At 42.9% G+C, this 17,643-nt stretch overlaps 1 long non-coding RNA gene across 1 annotated transcript; it reads right to left on the bottom strand.

Moving 5' to 3' along the window:
• Window positions 1–5,385: 5,385 nt before the first annotated feature.
• On the bottom strand, window positions 5,386–8,511 carry LOC120590218 (uncharacterized). Its single transcript, XR_005649653.1, has 3 exons — window positions 8,497–8,511; window positions 5,559–5,674; window positions 5,386–5,458 (listed from the first exon to the last, which is right to left on the bottom strand). It is a non-coding gene; the product is annotated as an uncharacterized LOC120590218 (long non-coding RNA).
• Window positions 8,512–17,643: the final 9,132 nt, after the last annotated feature.

Below are 17,643 nucleotides of genomic sequence, written 5' to 3'. Positions count from 1 at the left end.
TGGGTGATAATGATGTGTCAACGTAGGTTTATCAATTGTAACAAATGTACCACTCTGGAGGGGGTTGCTGATAGTGGGGGAGGCCATACATGTGTAGGGGCAGGAGGTGTATGGGAACTCTTTGTACCTTCCGCTCAATTTTGCTTTGAACTTAAATCTTCTCTAAAAAATAAAGTCTATATAAAGAGGGGGGCGGGTGGGGAAGAAGGAAGGTTGTTGCCAGGGTGGGTGAGAATGTCCCAGGGCTCATATATTCTCAGCCAAAACTGAATCCACCCAACAATCGACAAGACAAACTAAAGCAAATCTAGATAGAAAAATCATGATAGTAAGGAGGTTGGAGCTATGACACCTGAGGTGATGGAGAGGGGTGCCCATATTTAAGAGAGAGTATTACATTCAAGGGACTGGGAAGTCATCTCAGAAGGACCAAGATCAGGGCAGAGAGTTTAGAAACTGGGCTGGAGAAGTAGACAGGAATTCATCCAGATAAGCCTAAAGCAACCCTGAGGACTCTGGACTTGATCCCAAGACAGTGGGATCTGTTGAGGGGTTTGTCAGACATCTGAACCCTGCCTCACTTTTGCAGGCTTCCCTTCCAATGCAGAGAGGATGTTTACAGCAGAGAGCAATTCCTGCATTAACATCCAAGACTAGAAGAGTGGTGACTTATTCCAGTATTCCATGCTGATGGACTCTTAACATAAGAGGATTCTTTTCACAACAGGTGAAGCCAGTAATGGCTGCAACAGTGAAATGAAATTATATGGGAGGGGGAAAAAAATCAAACCCTGAAGAAGAGAAGGGAGAGAGACAAAGGAGAGAGGTTCGAGATTCCTAGCTGGTTTCTCAACAAAATAAATCAACATTTTGAATACCTACAGTGTGTCCTATTGTTACAAAAATGAGGACTGGTGTTCCTTACACCTGCCCCCAAGTTCAAATTCAAATCAAAATATGCTCACAGAAGCTCAGTTTCCCACATCCCAACAATAATGCATTTCATTCTGGGTAGGATTTGAACTCTTTTCCAAACCACTTTTACATAGGCCATCTCTTGTCTGTTCTCAACAGATCTGAGAGGCCTGAGAAGCATGTATGATTGGTCCAGTTGGAAAAGAAGAGGACAAATTCTCAGAAAAAAATAAAGAACTAGCCAAGGTTAGCGACTGATAAGTGGTCAAGAATAGTCTGTTAGCCAGCTGGCTAACAGAATTTATTGTTTTATTGAATGCACGATGGCTTTTATTCCCTCAGTACAAAATGTACAAAGAATACAATCAAAATTTTCCTTTGGTAATCAGCTTGCTACATGACTGAAACAACCACTTGCCCTTTTAACAATACTATAAGCAATAATGATAACTGCCACAGCTCATATAGAGTGTTTACTTGTGCTAGACATTGAGGACATGTGGATTCCTTCATTTAATCCTCACATCTCTATGAGATGGATATGATTATGGTATACTGAGAAGAAACCGAGATTCAGAGAGGTTAAGAAATCTGCCAAAGTTTGCCCAGCTTGTGGGTCACAGGGCTAGGATTGGAACCTAGACTGATTCCAAAATCTGGTACAGTTCTGCTCTTGCATTGGGGAATATTAAAAATCTGGAATCTTCTCCACCTCAAGAGAAGAAAAGGAAAATTTGTTGATGTTGGACAGGTTAAATCCTGCGAGAAAATTGTTCTGTTTTGAAAAAGATGTTTTTTTATAGATTACTTAGAAGATAAACCACTGCCTAGCATCATGAAGCTGGCCTTATCTTTTCCTGAAGTGAAGAATAGTCTGGAAAGAGGGATGTTATACAACAAAAAGGTAAAAACAAAACAACAAACCCCCACCTTTGGGGCAGTCTTCCTTATGTTACCCGGCACGTACCCACAGCAGAGACCAGCAGAGTACTCCTGGAGCCAGGCTGAGCTGGGCAGGGTCAGAACAGCAAAATCTCTCCGCTGCTGCACGATCCTTGCCTTTTCTGACTTTTTCTTTTTCTTTGGTGGGAAACATCAGAGTACAAGTTTCTGTCCTGGTTATTTCAGATCTGAATGTAAGATAACAGCTCAGTGTTCAAGCAGAAAGGACTGACTCTTCTCTGGGAATCACTGAACACCAGGTCAGTGTATCTCTATCATCGTACACTATCCAGAATGGATTTTTTAGAAAAAATATATATATAATTAAAATTGCTTAAGTTTGCTTTATTGGAAGTTTTTTGTTTATAGTTTTTAATTTACCAGAATAGTAAGTATACTTTCTTACTAAGGATAAATTATCAGCTGAAAACCCAGAAAGATTCAAGTGAAAGGTCTACATCAGTGTTGTGATGGTTTTGATTTCTCCAGAAGAAAATTTATTTTAAAATCTTAATGCTTGTTTTTAAAACCTGGGGACAAGGAGACCCAGTCACAGGGAAATCAGTCAAAGGACAGGCTCTTAGGGAAGCTGGGCCCTGCCAAGAACACTACAGGGCCAATGTAGACTCTGTCTCGCAAGGCAGAAGGTGCTGACATATTGTCCTGGAGCCTCAGCTGGATGAGTATGTATCCAGGGCCCCTGTGGAGATGCCGTTAGCAGACCAGGCCTCTTCCCCAGAGACTGGTTGTTATACAAGGGCCCCAGCTGATAATATTGCACCTTTGTCTCCAAGGCCGGTGAGTAGAACACTCATCCTGAGGCAGAATTTTAAACATAAATGACTCCCTCTAGGCTCCTCTTATGGTTGCTTAACTAGAGCTAATTTTTTTCCAGCCAAATTAACTGGCCAGGGACTGGCCTGGCCTAGCCCCCAAACTAATGTCCACAGCCAAGCTGAAGTTGTCTTTATTATAGAGTTCGAGTCTGCTCCTGTGCTTGGAAAAGCAGCCCTTTATAATGCCTTGGGGGAATGTCTATATTCCAGACAAGCCTCATGAGTCATTGAAGAAGATCTGGATTAAAAATGGAAAACCAGCTTGTATGTAGGGCCTGTCATCACCTGCACTATCAGGCAGGAGGCAGAGCACTGACACCCATTCATCAAATAGTCAACTCCTTTGATCTGTCATTGGGGGAGTAGAAAATGGTCTAGCCTGAGAATGGATTCTTCATCCAGTGCCAGGGGACATCGTGGAGTGGATGAGCATTCGGCTGAAGTTCCTGAGAATTCATTGCCCGCTGTCTCACCCAACAAACGCTGTCACCACTGTCGGTCCCCACCTCCATTCCTGTACACAGTATCCTTCTGGCACCCAGGACCTACCTGCACCATTAGGAGCAAGCAAAATAAGGTTGGCTCTCTGGTGGGGTCTACCTACATCCACAGACCTCTCACTGTCACCCTCTAGTCCTATACCTCTTCTTTTTCCTTCTGCACCCACATTCCCTGGCTCAGGCTACATCTGATAATAATTGTTGTTTATTGAGCATATTCAGATAATATGTTCCCACTTCCTAAGTATTACCTAACATCAACTCTCTGAGGTAGACAAATTCATTATCCATATTTTACAGGTGAGGAAACCCAGGCACAGAGACATTAAGTAACTTTCCTAAGGCCGTAGAGCTAAGAACTGGCAGGCCCAGTTTTGTCTGATTCTAAAGCCTCTTGGCCATGACTGTCTCCCTGGTTAATAATATTTCTGAAGTATATAGTGTGATAATTAACCCCAGAGCCAGACTACTAGCTGTGTGACCCTAGACAAGCTCTTTAACCTCTCTGTGTTTCAGTTTCCTCATGTGTAAAATAGAAAGAATAATGCTTATGTCCTAAAGATGCCATGAGGATCAAATGAAGTGATATAATGCCTGGCTCATAACACTAAGTAAATGTTAAGCTATTATTGTTACATTTTCAAGGGCCTTCACATCTGTATCTCATTTAATCCTCACATGTAGAGCCAGGAATGCTCTCATTTTATATTGCAGTCTGGGAATTATAGGTTGGCCTACCCAGGACTTGACAGCTAGGACCAAAACCAGATTTCCAGGTTGCTCTGCCCCACCTCTCTTCTTACTCTTGAGAGCACACTGAGATCTGTGGCCACCCTGCATTCAAAAACATCTCCTCAGGATCTAACCTTGTGAGTTTGCTGTGTGCTGGCATGCACACAGACAACAGGCTCAGTAGAACTGGCTAGCTCCTGCGCTGAATGTCTGGACCTACATTCTACAGGCACGAAAAAGCATAACCAGTGAAGTTACAAATGCTGAAAGCATGCATAAAAATGTGTCTAAAATCTAAAGTTGGAGCTACTATGTAGCTGATCTGGTCTGTAAGGAAGGGATGTTGGGGATGTTACCTGCAGTCCTCTGACACCCGGAAGGTGTCAAGGGAACAAGCTTGTAGCCTTGACCAGCCTTAAAGCTAAACCACATCATTAAAGCTAATGATGACCTGGGGCTCCTTCTAACATGAAAAGGAGATATATTTTCAGCATAAAGCCTCTGCTCACCCTCAGTATGCACCAGGCACACTCTCACCACTGCTTCCCCAACTCAGGCACTCTGCCTTCTCCTCTCGCCTTCTCTTCTTGTTATAAGAGCCGATCCTAAGATCTAGATTTTTCCTTTTGACATTACACTCGTGGCACAATCCAAGGTAACACAGCCTAGCTGTCTTATTCTCACCTCAAAGCAAACACAAATATGGCTACATACACACTGAAGGTCACTGTAGATTTTTTAATGTCTTGTGTATACATGGCAGGGGATTGTGTACATGCCACATGGCGAAATATTTTAAGATCCCTTTAAGCTGCTCCCTCTTTTCCTAAGTTGCTTTCCCTTTACCAGCTGCCCCGAATCTTTCTCTCCTGCTTTTTTCCCCCTTTGCCCCAGCCTTTTTCTTTCTTTCCAGATTCTCTGTCCATGGGTCCGTTCTTGAGCAGAGAAATCTAGCTGCTGCTAACTGCCTTACCCATCACCCTCATCAGCAGAACACGCCCAGTGTTCTTTTTCTTGCCCACTCTCCTTCTTCAACTGGAGGAAGGATTCACCCTCCTTAGAAATTAGTAGGAAAGACAGGAAAACCTATCGTTGATTTTTTTTCTACTACACAAATATTGTTTTATAATGAAAAAGAAAGGGCAAGGTTGAACGTATATTAAGTACTCATTACACGCCAGAGATATTCTCATTTCATGCTCAAGTTAGTATGTATTTCCCACCTGGGAATTAGGCAACTTCTTCAGGGAATAAAATCAGTTTTGCTTGTCCACAAAATTATGGCTCATAAGGTATTTTCTAAATATTTTAATTAGATGCCAACAGTTGGAAGTCTCTCACATAAAAATATTGACATCTGGCTTCTCTTGAAAATTGAGAGATTTGGCATGCCTGGGCTGACTATAGTTAGAGCTTGCCAACCCGCCTTACCTTTGATGGGGCCTGTGCTCCACAGCACTGCCCGTTGCTGCTGACTGTTCTTCACACCAGAGTAGAATCAGTTGCCATCTATCATCATGTGTCTACTGTTTCCTAATAGGAAATAGAAAATTAAATGTTTTAAACATAGATAAATAAAAGACCTAGGGTGCTACGTGCACCTTGCACCCACCCACTAATTCATTGATCTTACCTGACTGCTCCTCGTAAGCATTTACAGTTGTGAGCCCCTTTTACCGAGTACTTCTTTCCTAGCTTCTTGTGGTGCTGGTGCCCGTGTGTGGCTGGTATCCCACAACTCTCGGCGAACTGGAATGAATGGAATAAATCCCACAGGAAGCTTCGCGGTCTAACGCCTGCTCTACTACCCGCTTCCCTCTTCTTCCCTGCCGTGGCAGAGGAAAAGTCGCCCCTCCTCAGTCCCTCAACAAAATGTGGAGTGCCCTTTTGGGCCAACGAGTCCCAAATCTTCAGAAATACCAATGACTATGAACACAAGGGAAGTGTTTCAAAAATATCTTAGTAGCACTGTATCACTGTATCTCATGGCAAAGAATTCCCAATTACCGGTTTGTTATAAGTTAAAAATAAACAGCCCGCAGTTTTGTGGATCGGCCTATGTAGTCCAGAGATTGATTTATAATCTTTTAAAGCACTCAGCTGAGGCCCCCTTTCTCAAAAAGAATCAGCCATATTTTGGCAGTCATGCCAAGAAGGGACAAGGCAGCAAATGACATTACACAACATCTATTCTAGATCATCCACTAACCCTAAATGTACCCTTTTTCAATAAAGACAATTTGTTAATTGGATAATCAAATGTGATCTAATCCTTATGCCTTTGTAAGTCTTTCATATAAATAATTTTAAGAATCAGGGAGAAAAAAATTCATGTTACACCATCTGTCTAGATTTTTTTGCTTTAGAAAATATAATAGTTAAAACTGTATAGCTCCTTTCCCAATGTTATTGCTGCTCCCTGGGAGAAAAGAGAGAGTCCTGAGGCTAAGGTGAAGGCGTGATGTTTGGGCTGGGGCGATTATTTCTCAAGTATCCTTGGAAAAATATTGATTTGATTCTTATTTATGCTGCCCTCTCTCTGTAATCTACTTCGCCTTTATTTTAGACCCCTTTTGGCTCCCTACTGGCTTCTATTAAATGTATGCTCTCTCCCTTGGTAGAACAGAACAGTTTGAGGATGGACTGTGCCTTCTTTTTTGGTTTTGGGTTTTTTTTTTATAGCTTCACTAGTACCTCACATGGTACCAGACATGCAGTATGTGCTTAAAAATGCTCCCTGAATGAATGAAAATATTTTTCTGCAGAGTGGAAACTCTCTGGAACACCTCCCATCACTCTGACCTCTCTCCCAGCTCTTCCTCATTGCTTCCTCTTCAGTGTTGAGAGAGACCAAGTGGAGTGGAGACATTGGAAGGGAGAGGTCAGAAACAGACCTGCCTTTAGTTTTACCCACTTTGATTCCCACCCATTTTATTCTGAGTTTAGAATAAACTTTTTTATTTTGGGGAAAATAAAAAAGGCTTTATTTTCCCCAAATTGAGGAGGAAGACCTTCCTCAAGGCAGTAGCTATGACAGATTTTCCTTAGAGGGCAGAGCTTTTCCTTTTGGGAGGGAAGCGGGTGTGGATTTGCATCATTATTGCTTGGGGGTGCAGGTTCACTGGAAGGGGCAGCCAGCTGTAGACGAGGCCCCTGCATGCAGCGAGCTGTCCACTGTGCAGAACCAGCCTACCTGTCCTGATGGATGCCCTCAAATATCCTCATATTGCACCTCAAACCAATCACTGGCATTTTATTCTTTAAAAATGAATTTATCATAGACATTCCCAAATTTGCTGCTGGAAATGTGAAAAAATTCTGAGCTGATATTTCCAAGTGTTCAGAGTCTACGTGGTTTCTCTTTAAAAATCGGAAGCTCTGATATCTACAGCCCGTCTTCCGGCATGGCCATCCCAGGCTGGGCTGTGTGGCAGCTGCCCTTTGAGATAGGGCTATGCCTCAAGCCCAAGCTAAGTTGATTCACTTAGCCATGTGCCCATCTGGCTCCTGCAAGCATCTGAGTTTGGGACCCCAAAGCTTTAATAGCTTTAAGACATGTGGACCAAATGCAACCTCAACATGAGATGGGGTCATGAAGTTGCAGAGCTCTGTGGGTTATTAAATCCTTTCAATGATAGTATATTATCTGTATATAAAATTCATGTGTATAAGGAGAAAATAATCACCCAGTACTCTTTCCACCAGCCCGCAACTGCCCAACCCTCACTTCTACTTATGTCCCATCACGCTTCACTGTGATTCGGGTACACGGGCTGTGCCCATCTACTCCCCATGTCCCGTCCCTCTGAGCTCATGCTCCTGATGGAGCAGCTCATACTTGGCAGCTGGCTTCCCTCAAAGCAAGAGTCAGAGAGCAAGAAAGCGTGCTCAACACAGAAGTTACAGCCTTTTTGTAACCCATTCTTAGAGGTAAGAATCACTTTTGCCATATTCTATTTATTAGAAGTGAAAGTGTACAGATGGGCAGCCATCTACCACATACACTGTCTTACCACACACACCTTCCATTCTATCTTCTCTTTCTTTTCTCTGTTCTTCCTCGTTCCCACTCTGTCTCCTTTTAGCACTTACTGTGAGTCTACCATGGCCCAGGAGCTATACCAGGCACTAGGACTACAAAACTCTGAGAACACCGAGGTTCCCAGTCTAGTGGAGGAGAAAGATTCAATAAAATGAACTGTTGCCCAAGCTTAAGTCACTCACTTTTTTGGCCATATACATAGACTTCCTAAATCTTTTCTTAGTCCATGTTTTTAAGTTGATTCTCCTCTGAAATACAACCTCATCCTAAATCAGTTCTTCACCCGAGGTGCCCATTAACAGCACGTAGGAAAGCTATTTAGCCTGTAGGTGAAAGAGATGTGGTTCACATGGGGCAGTTCTTCTCACCGCCCCACACTTGCTTTACCACCCTCTTATGCCCACCCCAGTCACCAGTAGAAAGGTGACAGCTTCTCTGAGAGGAGACCCATCTTCCTGCCCTGTGACTCCGAGCTCTGCCTCCTTACTATTCCCACACCCTCATTCCCTATCAATGTCCCCACCCTTACCTCTTTCATCTTTCATCAACGAAGTGGCGAAATGACCTTGTTTAAGGGAGACACAAATCTCATTCATGAAAAAGCAACTTCTCAGCTTTCTTAGTAGATGAGATATTATTGCGGGCACTTGCGACCCCCAGTGGTAGAGAAGGGAAAACACATGCAGCGAACTCCGGAGGCGGGAAAGAAGCATCTTGCTCTTAAAGCTTCCACTTACATTACAGCAAAACAGTGTCCACAGGGGGCGAAAGCAACACACACACACAGCAATAAAATACCTCCACCTCTCACTTCATGTTCTGAGCAGTTTTATTAACATCTAAGCAATGACCATCTTTACCAGAACTAAAACATCCAGAAGACACAAATGCCCCTGTTGTATCTGCATCTTGTTCCTAGTATTTTGGAGCATGATGTAGGAGGAGCTTCTCAAACTTCCTAAGTTCCCCAACTGGCCAAGAGGACTAACTAGATCCTTGGGGCCCCGGGGAGAACAGTCTTAAGGTGAAATAGCAAAAGCGCAAATGAAGTCTCATGTTTTATTATAAAAAAGTCGAGTGAATGCTGTATTCCAATGCACAATATATCACTATGCTTAACATAAAAATATCTCACCCAAATCTCTGAATAAAATCAACTCTGTAGAAGATATACCGCCTTCATGCAGAGCAACTCACCCATTATCCCTGGGCCTAAGGGCGAAGGGCATAGAGAGCGTGGTGACCACCTAGGGCCAGGCTCAGCTGGCTCCAATCCCAGCTCTCCTGTTTCCTATCTGTGTGATGTTGGCAAATTAACTCGCTGCCCTGAAATACAGTTTTATTATCTGTAAAAGCAATGTGAAACTCAGATCTGGAGAGAGCCGGAACCACTGAGAATGTAATACTATTATCGAAACAGTGTTTTACAAGTGACCAAGCATTTCCATGTGTTTCCTTATTCTGACAGAGCACCTTGCTGTGGAAGAAAGAGAGCTGGCTTTGAAAGCCACGGACATTGATTTATGCCCAGCTCTGCCACAGAGCAGTTCTGTGCTCCTGGGCAAGTGACTTAACCTTTGAGGACGCCCATCTACAGCTTCATCCATGAAAGAGGTGTGATAATGATATTGCAGGTTAATGAGATCATTAAACATGATACATCTGTAAGGGTTGTAAACATGATACAACCCTCATCAGTTGTAAATCTCCTGGTGCCTGGGGGCAGCTACAGTGGGTGGTGAGCACCCCAGCTCTGTAGTCAGGCTGATTCAGCTCTTACTAGCTGGGTGGCCTTGGGCAAGTTACTTAATATCTTTGAGCCGCAGCTTCCTCATCTGTCAAAGCAGGATGAAAATACTACTCTCTCAGAGGGTTGTGAAGATAAATTGAGTTAATAAAAGACACACAATAGTGGCTGACTCACAGAAGCTTAAGAATTCCAGTAACTGTGTGTGGTCAGCTGGCCCTATTATTGTCCTCTTTAGGCAAGGAGGAAGCAGAGGCTCAGAGGTTCCCCTCCATCAGCAGGACTTCCCTCTTCTAAGTGGAAGACCTAAGATTTGACCCCTCATTATGATTCAAGACCTAGTAGTCTTTTCATTATGCCCCAGTGGGGCCTCTTGGGAGTAGGAACTACATGCAGGTTCCACTAGAAGCCTTAAATCCCCGGGGCGGGCCCATGGAGACCGATGCCCACACAGCATTCCCAAATATAAACAGCAAAGATTCAAAAGCTAATCACTTCTAGTTCATGAAATAATACATTACAGGTTCCTGGAAAGATTGGAGAATAAACAGAAGCCCCGTGTCTGATGGAATTTCTCTCTGGGACTAAGCAAGCCTCTCAGTTACCTTAAGAGCCAATATCCTTCTGATACCAACACAGGTCCAACAGAGTTATAAAATGTAAAAGTGGAAAGAGATCACAGATTGTTCTCTCCAAATAGATAAGGAAATTCAGTTCCACAGAACTTAGACCCCTGATCCACACTTCTGTATTTATTTTGACCTATTCTATTTAATATCCAGAGACTTTCTCATTTGGGAACATGCTCTCACACCCATTAATGCTACCCCTCCCCAACTCTGCCATTCTGTGTCCAAAATGTCAAGTTTTCCCCTTTCCCCGCAAGGCTCCAAACCTCCCTCTTCCCTTGCTGTCTCTCAGCCCATGACCCTGCTCCTACTTACTACACAGAGCAAATAGATGCCATGAAGGGAAACACCCATAACTTCCACAGATGCACCCACAGTTGCGCCGACCCCTCCATCTCCTTGCCTGCCCCTGGAGAAGGGGGTCTCTTCTAGTGAAATGTCTGAATGCTGTGTGAGCTGCCGACTTAAAGAACTCACACCATAGTGATTTTCCTTGCCCTCTCGTAGATCTCCCACATCTCCCTCATTACTGGCTCCTTCTAATCAGTATTTGCATACGGTTCTGTCTTTGCGATCTTTAAAACAAAAAGGAAAACCTTTCTTGATCTTATACCTCCCTTCAACTACTTCCTTATCTCCCTCTTCTCCTTCGCAGCCAGTTTTCTCCACAGTTGTCCAAACTCACAGCACTCCGTTTCCTCACCCCTCACCTCCTCTCACCTACCACGACCCCCTCATTCAGCCTCCCATCCTCATTACGCAGTCCACACAGCCATCGCCCAAGGTCACCAATGAATGACCTCTATGTCAGTTCACGATCTACTATGTCGTAGACGCTGTGCCAGGCACTGGGAATACACTGTAATCAAATGGCAAAGATCCCTGTTCTCATGCAGCCAGCAGCTGGTCAATATGAGAACGCAGAAATCACGTTTCAGTTTTCATTTTATTGCGTCTTCAACAGAAGCTGATCACTCGCTTCTTTTTCTAAATATCTTGTACTGGACAACATTTTTCTTAAATGACTCATACATCCCAGCTTCCTTTGTAAACTTATTGTCATTCTATCTGACTTTTTGAAGTTTTCGTTTGATAGATTTTTACTGAAGACCAGGTATGTGCCAGGCATTCTTCTAGGTGGTTGGAAATAGCAATGAAAAATAGAAAGATAAAACTCTTTGCCCTCACGCAGCTTATAGTTTAGTGGGAAGGTGGATGGGGAGTGCTTGGAGTGAGTGGGGTTAAATAGGGTCACTTCACTGAGAAGATGTTAGGGAACTAAGGAGGCAAGCCGTGCAATATCCGAGGGAAAAGCATTCCAGCCAGAGGGAGCTTCCAGTGCCAATGCCCTGATATCAAATGAGAGGGTGAGAAGTTGACAATAAGGTCAGCTAGTAAGAGCTGAGACCCAGTCTGACTTCAGAGCTGATGTGCTCACCACCTGCCGCAGCTGCTTCCAGGCACAGGGAGATTTACCACTTAAAGAGGCATGCCCACCTTATAGACTGGAGGGGGCTTGGGAAGTGTGTGCGATGAATTGCGCAGGGCCTTTTAGTCCACCATAAGGACTTTGGATTTCAATCGGTATGAGCTGGGGGCTGTTGGAAGGTTTTCTGCCAAGGAGAGACGATCTAATGTATGTTCTAAAAGGATCACTCTGACTGTCTCATGGGGAACCGGGATGATGGCAGCCTGGACTAGGGTGCTGGTGCTGGAGGGATGAGAAGTCATGGAGTCTAACAGGGCACTGTGGATCTTCAAAGAGCTCAACCGACTGTGGCCTCTTCTCCCTGGTAAAAGCCCTGTAGTGATATATCACTTAGGTGAACTCGTCTCCTCCCTGGCCTCCAAATTATCTTCTACTCACTGACAAGTCCACCCAGGCACCTTCTCTGAGCTCCCTCTCAGCATTTCCATCTGGTTTTCTCAAAATCACTTCACCCTGCAGGCAAAGAGAACTCTAAAAATGCAGATCTCATCAGGTCATACTCCAGCTTAAAATCCTTAAGTGCCTTCCCATGGCTCCTAGATAAATCCTTACAAATTAAATCCTTACAGAACAAAATTCCTATCACACTCTGAAGTATCTCACTCTTCCTATGTCTCATCTCCAGTCTTGTCCCATGCCCTCTCCACTTTTCTATGCACTCCAGACATATTAACCTTCTTTGATTCCTTCCCACTTCAGGACCTTTGCACATAATGGTTCTTCTTTCTAGAAGACTCTCTCATACCCTCTTAATCTTCCATATTCGTCAGGTCTCAGCTCATGTATCTTTCTCAGGACAACCTCTCCTAAACCTGAGACGAGGTCAGAGATCCCTCTCCAGGTGCGCATAATACCTCGGAGTTCTCTTTCATGGCATCATCACAATTGGAATGAATTATTTGCTTAAGTAGCTGTTTAATGTTTGTTCATATTGTATGCCCCAGACCATGTCTGTCTTCTCTCAAAGTGGTCTCTCTAGTGTCAAGCACAATGCAGGCACACAGTGGTACTGCCCCAAACGGGGAGGCCCCTGTCTGGCTCCTGACCCTGCTCTCCTCCAGCCGTAACATTTTCCACTGGGTAGGGAGTCCACAGGGCTGAGGGGAATTGTGTATCCATGGCCACGTCCTCTCTCTAGGTGCCCAGAACCCCGGAATTTTCTACCCCAGAGACCCAGAATCCACTTCTATTGCCCATATGTGCCTCTTTCCTGGATCTATCCTCACAAGGGTAGATGATGCCATCAAGGTAAGTACCTCTAGTCCTGGGGAACGTTCATGACGTGGTTGATGACTGGGGTGGATGAGCTGTACGTGCAAGCCAGAGCATCCACACGCCTGTGTGCAAGGACGCAGGTGCAGAACTGAACTGCGGTGGGAAAAAAGGGTGCCAGGCCATAGTCAGGGGCCAGGGCCAGCAATCATTGCACTGACTGTCACATTTGGGCACAGAACTCTGAGTTCCAAGAATTCTAAACTCAAACCTGGCTTTCCAGGTCATCTTGAAAGTGATTTTTTCAAGGTAGAATAGAACATTTTATATAATGATTTGTTATCTTGATTTATAATTGTTAAATATTTATACACATGCTATGTGGACCTCTGTACTCTAGCCTAGAGCCTGAGAATGAGTATTTATTGAATGAATAAATAAACAAATGGATTGTATCCCTGGATCTCAGCATCTACCACATAGAGTGAATGGATGAAAAGCATGTGTGAATGGTTCAGGTACATCAATCCCCTCAGTGGTGAATGCATTTTATTTAAAGTGAAGATCCAGCTGCCAAGTGAATAATATGTCTATGAAGGGCAAGATGTTCTTCTCAGGGCAGCTCTGACTTGGATGCTTCCTTTCTAGAATTCAGTGATAAGTACGAGTAATGATAATAGCTAACATCTGTTGAGCATTTATATTCAGGCACTGTTTTAAGCCCTTTACATGGACTAATTCATTTAATATTCATGATCCTAGGTGCTGGTATATAAAGATAAGTGCTAGTATCATCCTCATTCTACAGATAAGAAAACTGAGATTCAGAAAAGTTAAGCGACTTGCTCAAGATCGCACAGCTAGTAAGCAGCAAAATTAGAATTACATTCCCAGGTAGCTTGTGCTTTGTACATCGTGTTATGGTGTGTGCAGAAGCCCAAGTCCTCCTGTGCCTACTCCTAGTTGCCAGTCCCTAGGACTGACTAATATTCCCATGGGGAAGCAGTCCATCCATCTGATTTCTACATTCAGGCTCCTCTTATACACTTACAGGAATGCAGAGATAAGACAAAGGGCATCTTGTGTAAAGAATGTTATTAGATTTTCATTTAGTAATTATGACATCAAGGAGCCTGGATAGGAAAATAAATCATAGCTCCTTAAAGGTGAATTGTTCACATGCCGTAAACTTTAATTAGTAAGAATATTGACTCTAGTTCCACCTGGGTAGACTTCCAGTGACAAAGTCCAAATATCAAAGTAAGAGAATCCCCTTTCTGGTCCCAGATCATAGGGACCCCAGGAGCAGTATAAACCAGGACAGTGTTGGAAATTGTGGGGACCAGGATGGTGGGAAGAGAAGGGAGGAAGAACTAGACATAGATTCAAGGATTTAGAGCCCCCAGAGTATTATTTTCCCAGCTACATATTATCAATAGATGCTCAGGTTCTCCCCTGGGGGCAGGTCAAGGGGGAGGCAGGGTGGGGCCCTTACTAAAGTCAGGCTCAGTGTCAACTTGAGACATGCCCTCCCCTAGGGACATTTAGAAGCCCCTGAAGGAATACAAGGTAGTTTCCAGCGGTGTCAATGTTAACAAACAAATTAGATAAATAGTTTTTATTTCAGTGTTATTCTCTGCAGCATCATTTGTAATAACAAGAAATGGGAAACTCCTTCTGAATTCTGTAACTGGCACTCAACTAATGTCAATTCTCTTTTCCTCTTCCTCTCTCATCCTAATCTTCCGCTTCCAAATTTACAAACCTGTACTTCACAGGATTGTTATAACAATAAAATGAGATAAAACATTTATATGCTCAACACAATTGCTGTTTACTAGTAACCATGATTTCTTGAAATGATATAATGTAAAAGTTCTGACACATGGTAAACATTTGCTAAAACAAAACAAAGCAAACAAAAAATGGTTGGAAATAGGCAAACTTAAAAAGAGAAAACTCTCTTTCCTTCCAGGCTTCCATGGATGTTTCCCAAATGGGAGTGATGGAAATAAACCAGACTGCAAACCTGGGATATTCCCAATGATTTCAAAGCAGATAACAAAAAGCAGGCTTTGGCAACATTTTTCCTAAAACACAAACAGTACGAAGTTCTCAGAACAGCAACTTCCGGTTAATAAAAAAATTGCCTACACTCTCAAATAGTCATTCAGAAGTCTCATTTGTCCCATACCAGCAAGCACTTCAAGTTCCCACTCCTAACTGTCTCCATGACTGAATCTGATCTACACCTTGGGACAGTTACCCTGCATTTCCCCTCTGCTTGGTTTCTCGCCCTATTACACAGATGGTTCTTCCCTTGTTGTCATGCCTCCTTCTGCAGGTCACATGGGCCTGGATGTGGAAAATGTAGAAGTAGGTTTAGCCTTCCTTTGACTTGAGTTTACCAATTGACCTTCAGCAAGCCATTGGCTACTCTGAGCTTCTGTATTTTCATCTGCAAAATAGTGGAGCCATACAGTCTGGCCAACCTCTCACTGTGTGGTTATCATGTTTGAGAACCTAGTGAACTGTTACCTCTTTCCTAAAACCTTTACTGAACCCTCCCACCCCCTCATCCCCAGAAGCCATTCCTTCCCGGCACTCCCCTAGCTGTGTGCTCATCTCTCTATTAAAGCATTGTGGATGCTGTATGCTTAGTATCATGTTTTGTCCCCGTCTCTGTGGATACCAGTTTCCATAGTACCTGGACAAAGTGATGCTCAAGAATGTTTGCTGAATGAATGAATGAATGATGCAGTGCTCTACATCAAACAAACTTATCATAAAAGTCCAGATAGTTCAGGCTTCACAGGCCTGTTGTAACTACTCAACTCTGCTGATGTAGCCCCCAAAATAGCCATTGATGTATGTAAATAAACGGATATGGCTGTGTTCCCATTAAACTTTATCTATGGACAATGAAATTTGAATTTCATCTGATTTTCACATACTTAAACTATCATTCTTCCTCTGATTTTTTGCAACCATTTCAAAACGTAAAAATTATTCTTTGTATACAGGCCATATTTGAAAGCTGCAATCATCTTATCAATTCTGATTCTGTGCCATGAGTTGATAAGTTGATAAAGTTATTGGAAGGAAGAGGATTCTTGTGTTTAAAAGTTGACTTTATGACCTGCATTTCAAGCTCCAGGGACCTTTAAAACCTCCATTTGCTTAGAGTCCTGGCTCATTTATTACGATTGAAAATATCCAATGTCCTATCATGGGCCGAGGTGAAAAGCCACTTTTATCATAAAGACGTGGGAGTAATGAAAAGCATTTGCAATACACCAAGAAAGCAATATTCCAATGGGATTCTGTATCTCAGTAGCCTCAGTGTGAAAAAGGATGGGAATGGTACCCACCTCATAGGGCTATAGTGAGGATGAAATAAAGCAACCCATGAAAAGTGCTCAAAACTGTGTCAGGTCAACACATACTCTTAATGATTTATTTTACAGTTAAGCAAGTCTTTGGGGTGGCAACTATAGTGATGATCTTTGTAGTTTACACAATCAGGCTGTTGCTATGTTCAACTCTCATCAAAATCAGTCAGAGGCATGAGTCTTTCATCTTCCCCATCCAGTGCCAAGTGAACTGTGTGGTGTGTGGGACTCACAGCTCTGCCTACACATAGCCCATATGTATTCAGTGGTCAGAGACAGGGCACTGTTTCGTGTTTTAATGATGGGAAGAAAATGACAATAACTTTAATAAAAAGACTTTGTTTTCATGTTTACAGAATCAATAAGGGCTGAAGGGTCATTTAAATGTCCCATTTCCTCTCTTACATTCTAGAGAGGAAATGATATGTTATAGGTGATAATTCAGAAATCCGAGGATTCGAGGTTTCAAAACATCTCTTGTGATTGTTAAATGGCAAAGATTAATAGGAGCGCGATTTATTTCCTTAAGAGAAATATGACAACCATGGAGACTGCCCTTCTGTTCTGTTTTTCTGTGCTCTAAACCAGTATTTTCCAAACTGTATTCCTCAGTACATTAGTTCCACGAGTGGTTAATAGTATGCCTCAATAAAAGGAGTCCCCAAATATATGTGGTGAACCTAAGATGAGCCTTTTTCCTATAAAACAGGGATCCTATAGAAAGTAAAGTATGGATTGCTCTGTTCACAGCACTGAAGAGGCTGCTGCTTTATCCATTCTAATGAAGACACAATTCTCCCTAGATTACATTTTTATTGACTTCTCGGGCACTTAAAATGTACAGATTATGGCTCAGTTGGGGTTGCTTCTCCAGAACATTAACCTTACCAATTACTAGTGAATTTTCTCATTGTTTCTTGTTTTTCCATTTTATTTTCTGAGCATTAGATTTCCTCGATATGTTGATGATAGCCTCAATTCACCTGCCTAACCTTAGCCCATGTTCCATTTTCGATCCTTCTGTTCTTGTCAAGTCTTTTAACTTCGGTATTTCACCAAATGTTGCAACTTTGACTTTTTCTACTTTATGACCATCCCCCCACCCCACCCTCATTCTCTGCATGAAAATTGATGATATTCATGGGCCTTGTTAAAATACTATCTCATTCATTTATTCCGTTGTTAAACACTGAGGAGCTATTATGAG

Source organism: Pteropus medius, unplaced genomic scaffold (genome assembly GCF_902729225.1).
Source record: "Pteropus medius unplaced genomic scaffold, Ma_sr-lr_union100, whole genome shotgun sequence".
NCBI lineage: Eukaryota > Metazoa > Chordata > Mammalia > Chiroptera > Pteropodidae > Pteropus > Pteropus medius.
The sequence above is the reverse complement of the archived record's forward strand: the minus strand, read 5'-3'. Positions and strand labels throughout refer to the sequence as shown.